We start from the raw sequence: 9,506 nt of genomic DNA on the forward strand, positions 1-9,506 counted from the left end.
CAAAACTAGAAAGGGACTAAAAGTAACACAAAACTTGTGTGCTGTACAATGCAGTTACCTAATATATGCAGAATCAAAAAATGATTGTATCTGTTTAATTCAACTATATTTTAGCCATCCTATTCTGTTTTCTCCTGCCACATCTTGCCAGCCCCTCTCTCTTGAAAAATTTTTCTGAAAAAATAGAATCCTCTGACAGTAATGTAAGTAAAAATAAAGATCATGACCCATGGTGGTCTGGTTAAAATTACAGAATTCCTTTTCTATCCTTTACTTCATGATCCTACTTAATCCACTAAAATAAAATTTAAAAAACTTGATAGATTTAGCTACTTGTATATGTGAGTCTTGCAAAATTAGCAAAATATCAAATTATCTGTGATATTATTAAGCAAAAGAAGAACAGCTGAAAAGCAGAAATAAACTTTGAAAGATTGACATTAAATATAATTTTGTAAGTACTTTACTAGTCTACTAAGCCTTTTGGTTTACAAAACTACAGTTTAAAAAAATCTGACAAATTTTTCTTATCTTATTTCTTGGGATGAAATAACTACAATATTTTGAGAAGTCTGCATCCACTTTTGAATATGGAAAAGATCCATTATAGATAAAATATGTTGAACAAAGACATCTCAGGCAAGACCCTCTTCATTTTATTTTTTTTTTTTTAACCAAAAAAAGATAATTAGTAAGGAAAAACAGCTACTAGCATACACAGCTATTGCTTCCCTGCCATAATGTGAATACATTTGGGTTTTATTAGCAAGGGTAAATGAGTATAATTTGACACTTATACTTCTTTGTCTTCAATAATATTAACAGCAACAAAACTTAAAAAGGCTTTAAAAAATGCTAAATTTGGAGTTTGAGCACAGAAGCAAAACTGAACAAACAATTTAACTTATTTCATTTTACCAACAGAGTTTAATGGCTCTAATAATATTGCCAGTAATGCACATGCTTATAATAACCAGAACTTTATCTTCTGCTTAATCATTAGTATATGAATATTAACATTACAAAATACTAAATTTAAGTATTTCTAAGTACAGCTTTATTTATTTATCTAACCTAAATTGCACTCAAAACCATGCAAAAGTCATCCTGAGATAGTACTATATCACAAATATCATTACAGCACTAAAAAACAGTTGTCAAATTTAACACATTAGTGCTGAAGAATGGTGGGAGAGAAAACCCCCAAACCACACAAATTTCACTTATCTGTATACTATCACCAGACTTCACAGGTACCTCTGAATCCTGCTATCCAAGGGGCGTACTAGCTTGTCTGTATGTATTACCTGTCTTTAACTAACAGGTGATTGACTGGCTATCTGGATTTTGAACTCTTTTTCAGTCCTGAACTTCCTCATTGACAATACATAATAACCAGAAGTTAACAATTTTCCTTGAACAACTTTCAGGATAGTGGGGTTTTCTTCCTCAAATTCAAAACCTACTGAACTAGTCTTCTCCATTATAATCATTCAAGTGAGTCAGATTCTCAGCAGATGTTAAAATGGTGCAGAACTACTGAAGACAAGACTCAGATAGCAAGTCTATGAATTAATTAAATGTAAATTCCTGGACCAGCACAGCCAATACAGGGTTCATGTTTCAGATTCTAGGTTGTTCTGGATACGTGCGTTATTCTATAATTCAAAGTCATTGAGCTGAGTCCAAATTATTACATAACGAACTATGACCAAAACCCTCACTCTGATGCCTGTCTACATCACATGACAAAGACAAGCAAAGGATTAACTGAGCTGCTGCCAGCCACAAACCAACCCACCTATGTCAACATGCTTTCAAACTGCCCACTCTAACACAGCTACACTGTTTCTGTCTCTTCATGTGACATCTATGCTGTGCCATGTATTGACCAGTGTTTGCTTGGTATTCCAGAGCTTGCTTGGCATTTTGTATCCCATTTCACAACCAGAGCAAAGGTTTGGTGCTTGCTGGTAACAGTCATGACACATAACAATAGTCAGAGAGCACTCTGTATTTTCATTTATGGAATGGAGGCAATTACTAGTTTCCAGGCATTGTTGCAAACTGGCATTGATTTGGAATTGCAACCTATTTTGTTAACCTCTCATTAAATATCAGCCAAATAACCCTGGTTCTGAGAAAACGCGTGAGCCAGAATACTGTGCTATATAAAGACAGACACTTGATTCTCCTTTTTCTCTCTTAATATTTCTTCTCTTTTCCAGAATTCATCTGTCAAAAAAATTACAATAAATTTCTTCAATGATTTGTACTTCCCACAGGCAGTTCTGACATTTTTGCTAAGCAACACCATACTTTAATGCATAATTTTCACTAGAACATCATTCACATAAGTATAACAAAAAGAGATTGTTTTTAGAATCATTTTCCCCTGAATCATATGCCATAATCAGGGAAAGGGAAAAAAAAATAGGAGGACGTAAAAAAGATAGTTTCTTTTTTGTATCTATACAAAAATCACATCTTTCTCCTAAGGCTTCCTAGTATTAATTTAAATAAATATTAAAGAATTTTTAGCAGTATGAGTTTCATATTTGGACTTTGAAATTCTACAGAAAATTACAATTGTCTGCCTAAATTTTTTTTTATTATTTTAGGCCTAGCGAATGTATACCTATTCAATCTGAATTAGTTGACCTAGATGTAGTCCAATGAACCAGTGAATCTAGTGGGGGCTGGATTCTACTCAGTTACTTCAGTTATAACTAATTTGCAGCTGAATTACATCTGGATGGGATTTTATTTCAATAAAAGGTCAGCTTCTGGACTTCAACGGATGAAGACCCATTTGGGAAGTAAGAAGTTGTCAAAAGCTTCCTTAAAATAGAAGCTTCAATAGAAAGTGGCATGGAACTCTGGATTTGTTTCAGAGAGAAGTGATTAAATGTTTGTGTTTGTAGAAATTACAATGAATATGCACAATGCAGAAGCCATCTGCTAGAAGAGTCTTATAAAAGATTAAACACTGAGTATACTGGAAAAATCCTATGGGAATATCTTGCACAATTGGAAGCCAGCATTCTAGTGCACACATCAGCATGCAGGATGAAAAAAGCACAGCACAAACTCTTTAATCATAAATCCAGTGAGTTTTCAAAAATAATCCTGTATATTGTCAATTTATATTGGTCTGTTTTGTAAAAAAACAGCCTATGAAGCCAAGAAACAGCCAAGCCTTTTACTTATCAGAAGTATTGATGGCTTTCTTTTGTAATCACAGAGGAATCCTAAAGAATAAGCCCAAAATTCAGCTTGATAATTATCTAGGATTCCTCTTTATCAAGGTCTGTCAATCTGTCCCATTTCATTGGTCAATCATTCTTTAAATAGTATTTTTAGTAGCTCTTTATTCTAATAAGCCTATACTCCAATTATTTCATTGGGACTGGAAAAATCTGAAATGTGTGTAAAATAAATAATGAGGAAGAATCCAGCACACTTGGAAAGTGATAAAGTAAACAATATTTGCAAGGAAATGTTTTATAATTATTGCTTTATAAAGTAAAATATTTGTTCTACATTTACAAGAATGCTCAGACTTCAGAAAACACAAGCACTTTTTTACAAACCAGACAGTTTAAAGTAACCCTCTATCCATTACACACAAAATTAATCTTATGAAACTTTCTGTGCAATATTGTTTCTACTCCAGATGGCTACCATCTAATAACTATCTATTTGCATTAATTTGCTGAATTCTACTTCTTACTGACACATACTTCCTGCAAGACAGGAGATCATCTTATTTTGTCAAAAGTGTCCATAAATCATTAAATTCTGCTAAGTTTTGCATGCTGTGGGCTAGCTAAATAATGCTGTTTCTTTTTTTATTTCAGAACAGCATCAGCTTTGAAATACAGTGACATTAGATTACACTCTTTAGTTTTCCAAACCCCTTCTGCAAAAGCTTTGTGAACTATAGAATACAATAATTTCACCTGACAAATACAGCTTTTAAACTATGTATGACATTAAAGAGCTTTTCAAAACACTGGCCAAAGACTACATCAATCTGTGAAACTGGAAGCAGACCAAACAAGCTGTTTAACTTGCATTCTGGCCAGGCTATCAGGTCAAGTTTCCTCTTGTTACAAAGTGTTATAGGATGCTCTAATAAGCAAGTGGGTTAAGAAATCTGACCTCTTTAATTTCCAAGGCTTTACCTACTCTGTAGTTGTGGTTCAAACATGAGAGGTAATTTTAACAAAACCAGAACAAAACCAACCACAAGAAGAAAAAAAAAACCCCACACACAAACCCCCAAAACCAAACCAAACAACCGATATACACCACCACACTGAATGGCTTTAAGACCTTCAGCAAGCACCAAGACAAAACCCTTGATAGGTAGTCACAGGTTCAGGCCTAGCTTGTCAAGGATATGTTGTTTTAGCACCTATGCCACCTTCCTGCAGAGCTGAAGTATACTTACACAAGCTTCACACAGATGGCAAAGTAGACATTTCCCAATAAAGTCAAGCCTACATGTCCCTAACACTAGAAAAAATGAGAGCATGAACGTCACATGTTGGATCACCATACCATATGTAACTTCTAAACTTTTGTTTGGCCTTTTTACCCAGGAAAGCACCTCAGAATTTCCACTCATTTTTCCTCTGAAAGATTATACAGAATCAGTGAGTCTCAAAGTACTAGATATCTAACGTAATGGGGCTAGACATTTATATTCATGTTTGAAAAATGTTAAGGTTCCCAAGACTGTTGTTTGCTCTAATTTCCAATAGGAATTTATGTCCCATAAAATCCAACCCTTATTAGAAAACTTTCCTAGGGTTACCCCTTTGCCAATGAAGCTATTTAACATCTGTTGCTGCAGAACCTACCAGCCAATCTACAGTGCCATTCATTGCATCACAGCACTTCTCCTCTAGAAAGACACCTGAGTCACATGGTAGTACACACAGAAACACTCACCTAATAATAACCTTTGCTTGGGAATCCTTCTGTCCTCAGGCCTCACCACTTTCCCACTATCCTTCTAATCCTGTTATTTTGCTACTGCTCCTTGAGACACTTCCAAAAAAAAAGGATTTTGCTCAGAAGAGCCATAATTTTTTTTTTTTTTTTCATAAGAGCATAATACTTATTTAGTAGTACTACAGGATTTGCACCTATACTCTGTTTCAGTCATTCAAGCATTTTGGTTCAAAAAAAAAATCTAAATTTGTTCTTGACTGTATTAGAAACACAAAACAAGCAGAAAATCACAAAAAACAAGAGCCAAATATAATGAACCCTGAGGAAAAAATATCAACCATATTAGAGCTTTGCAGTTTGGCATGACAGGTGAGTATTTCTTTTCTTCAAAGATTCCAGTAAATCAGAACAATGGTGCTGATGGCATGGTATAATTGTCTCTGATATGCTACAGGGAGTGTTATTTATGGTTGTTTATAAAATATGCTGTCAGAATGGCAGGCTGCCTAGGACCTTAGCATTATTTATGGATTCTTCTGTCTTCATATGCCCTTTCGTGCACCAAATTAAAAAAACCCCAACATTTCAACTCTATGCTCTTGAAACAAGAGCACATCTTTCAGAAAATAAGATTTGTTATATTACACATCTGTTATTCTTAAGTTATTCGGTGAATACCTATTATGAAAAATATTTGCAGCTTCACCACAGTATTTAGCATGTTCTCTCTCAGCAAAAGCCCAAATTCTGTACTGACTGATGACACATGTAATTCTCCTTATGCCATTAGCATAATATTTGATGTAAGTCAAAAATCTGGACTTTTGTTTGGGGCTTTGACAGGTGCCTAGGGAAATGTATCAGCCTTTCCCATAGAATTTTAAAAATATGGTCTTAAATACCCAATACCTGTAAGACATCTTTGAAAACATAAAATGTTTTGAGGTACAATTTTCTTAAGTATAACAAATACCTACTTTGCCCATTATGCCTTTTATTTAAATCAGAAAATAAACACCGAACCTTTATAGACTTTCAAAAGGCAAATTTTAGAACTTATTTTCTCACTTCCTTTCAAAAAAGCTTTAAGCAAGTAGAGTTCCTAAAACACCAACCAACCACACATTAGTTTCTTCAGTTAAGTCATGCTCTTTAGTCATTTAGCAACAGAACATGGCTCACAGAGAGATGCAAGATAGGTGGAGCTGTTTGAAGTGTCAGAACAGTCATTCAGACAAGGTAGATCTGCAAATAACAGTGTAGATTTCTTTGAATGACCCCAAAAGAACTGCAGTAATACCAGCCACCTCAAGCAAATCGAAGTGATAAAGTAAGCAGGCTGATTTATTTTGTACGTTTTTTAATACATTTTTGGTGCTTTGCAGATACCAGATCTTGTCTAATAAGGTGCAATTTGCCAATGGCAAGATATAATAAATGAGTGAAGAAAATAGTTCATTGTGATACAAACAAATATTACAGAGAGGTCTAAATTGTTATACTTTTTGTCACCAATTATTTAAAGATGATAATGAAATATAAAACTAGAAAACTTATGACAATAAAACATTCTTCTTTTTTATCGGATAAGTAGTTATTTTTAAAAAGAGTATGTCACATTCACATTTAGTTCTCAGGCTCCTAAAAATACACACATTTAATAAGCACGTTTTTCATCCAAAAGCATCTGTCCTCCTCTTAAAAAATGAAACCAAATGACATGTATGACAGGTTCAAATTTGTTTTCAAGCTTCTTGCTAAATCACAAATGGAATGAGGATAAATGAATTAGGAATCCAGTAATGATTCTACTGTACCAGATCCCAGCAGCTGTTGATGAACCCTTACTGAAGTACACATTTTTACATGACTGTTACTTGAAGCAATCTTTTCATAATTTTCAGACAGCCTGAGCCATGGGAATAGTTCTAAATTGTTCTCAGAACAATTCAAGCCTCCTCTTTTATTTGCAGCATTGGAGGAAAGAGTTCAGAGGTAAGATGCTTAATTTTCTTATGCCATTCAGTCAAGCTGGAGACATGTATAATTTCCTTTAGTCCTCCTATACATATGCCCTGTATCTTAATGTTAACTGAACTACTTTAATACATTGTCCTGCCAAAATTAATTAATAGCATCTGACAGATGACAGATCACCTTTACTCATCTCTACATGGTTTTATACAAACATGGAAGGCTGAAACACAAGGAAGGTTAGAATGTATGATTACATTCATTATAAAAAAAAAAAAAAAAAAAAAAATTACTTGTCATGGAAAAGAAAACTGAGATGTTTGTTTTTCTAAAATTAAAATGATCAACATGATTTCCTTAAAAAAACATCCAAAGGATTTCAATATGAACTAAAAAAACCCAAACAATGTTCCAATGTTTTAATGTCAGTCTTTAGTTGCAGTTTGCGATTTCTCAGCTTCATTAGAAAAGTGAGTTACATATCCACAATATGATCTTATTAAGCACTTCTGGCCTTCTGCAGTTCACTAAGAGTATTTACCAAAATATATACTGCTTGCAGAGTTCTTGCATTTGATTTTAATTGTACTATTTCTGGCCCTGTTTTCAAAATACTACATGAGGAATACAGATATGCTTTAGCTGACTCCTACCACAAAATTAGCTGGTCCCAGAATTCTCAAGAAAGTTGAGGTAACAAGACAGATGACTAAACAGGGAGCAGACAAATATCTACTTTCCAGAAAAAGCCTTGATCTCTTTAGGTTTATTTGTTTATGTTGTAAAGAATTAAGTAGTCTCTGGCTGTTGGACAGACATCCAAAGCACAGGTTTTGTTACAGAATATAACACCTGCAACTTCAATGAGTAAATCCAATTTATAGTTGAAATTGAAAAGAACTCATCTCCTGAAGTTCCATCCTGTTGCTATAGAAGTTGCAGATATTTTGAGCAGACTAGTCTCTGCAAAACAAGACATTTCCTCATTATGGGACTATACCAATTAATTACCAGAAAAGGGCAATCTAGATAACACAAGCTGTAAACTATATGAAATTGCTTAAGTTCTTACAGAGTACAACACAGCTATGGCATACATGATTAAAACAATCTCTGTGTCACAGTCAGTCACATTTATCCCAGGCTTTTTGCCATTGGTACTGACAGATGTTACACTACTTGCATGATTTCTTGCTGGTCACAGACACTGCGGGGGAGGATACCCCAAACATTAACCACTAAACAATGCTACTTGGAAAAGGCAAACCCATGGGTTGTAACCCTCAGTAGTTCACTACTGTTCCTAAGAACAGTAAGCAATTATCAATTCTACTAACCCATCATATCTCCATAAGACCATCCACTTTTATGGCCTACTGGGAGAAACAGACATTTAAAATGATTGAGTTGTATCAAAACACTCAAAACTCATTCAAAACACATCACTTAAACTCAAGCTACAGAAATCACATGATGACACCAGCAGTCATCCAACAATTCTTGTCCATAGTGTGCCTGTCTACACAAGAAATGCCTAAATTTGGACACTTTCTTGGTCAAGCGGTCATTAGGATATGGAACAATCCTTAGAGGCCTTGCATTCATCCAGGCATATGCTGGAATACCAAGCTCTTTACAGTTTCCAGTTCTCAAAAAGGTAGCAAACATTTCTGACTTCTTTCTGTAAATATGGATTACACAAAGAGGAATTACACACACTTTAATCCTGCCATTTGTTTACCAAAGGGGCATACTGTTTTAAAAGGGACATACCAGTTTTGAAAGAATAAACAGAACTTTGAACAATGATGCTTTCACTTCAGGTTCTAATGTTCTTAACAGACTCTTCTCTCATTGTATCAACTAGGTATCATTCAGAATCCAGAGGTGAATAATGGCCTCAATCCCTTAAAAGAAACTTAAAATAAGGTCTGCTAAAATGTTATTTTGCACAGTGTTCTTTGCAAAAGGCTTTTCTGAACAGACCTTCAACAAAAAAACCCAAAACACATTCCAACTTAAAAATTAGAGACTTTTATGGAGAAAAAGGTGAAGAAATGGCAGAATATAAACAGAAGTAAAAATACAGTTTCCCATTCACATAAAAGATACTACGATCTTGAATTTAGGAGAATAAAAATTCCACAAGGGGAGCGAAAGAAGAGGGATTTGAAAACGATTTGCCTTTGGAAATGCAAAATAAAATTCTTCATTTCAGAAATCAAATTCATTAAACCAGTAGGAAGTAGAATAGAATAGGATTCAAAGGAGAAGTTGCACAACATCTCTCATTCATCTTCACAGTGATTAGTGAAGAGGCTAGAGCTAACTGCAGCAGATTTAGCTGGGCCCATGAGGAAAGCAGAGACACACAAAATGGTAGGAAAGAAACAACCAACCAAGTAACATTTTCCTGTGCAGTCTGTGATGCAGTCAAGAACGTGCAATACGCTGTGATCAATCTGAACAGTAAGAAATTGCATACCCTCACCCAGGAAACGAGAGACATTTTTATGAAAAAAAGAATCAAGTAATTCCAGCTCATTGACTAAGATCCAGAAATTGTCCAG

The 9,506-nt window shown here is 34.5% G+C and overlaps 1 long non-coding RNA gene across 1 annotated transcript; it reads right to left on the reverse strand.

Moving 5' to 3' along the window:
- Window positions 1-980: 980 nt before the first annotated feature.
- Window positions 981-8,969, reverse strand: LOC113483164. Its single transcript, XR_003398969.1, has 3 exons — window positions 8,710-8,969; window positions 7,120-7,159; window positions 981-6,269 (listed from the first exon to the last, which is right to left on the reverse strand). It is a non-coding gene; the product is annotated as an uncharacterized LOC113483164 (long non-coding RNA).
- Window positions 8,970-9,506: the final 537 nt, after the last annotated feature.

The sequence above is a fragment of the Athene cunicularia genome (genome assembly GCF_003259725.1).
Source record: "Athene cunicularia isolate RWA chromosome 8 unlocalized genomic scaffold, athCun1 chr8_part1, whole genome shotgun sequence".
Lineage (NCBI taxonomy): Eukaryota > Metazoa > Chordata > Aves > Strigiformes > Strigidae > Athene > Athene cunicularia.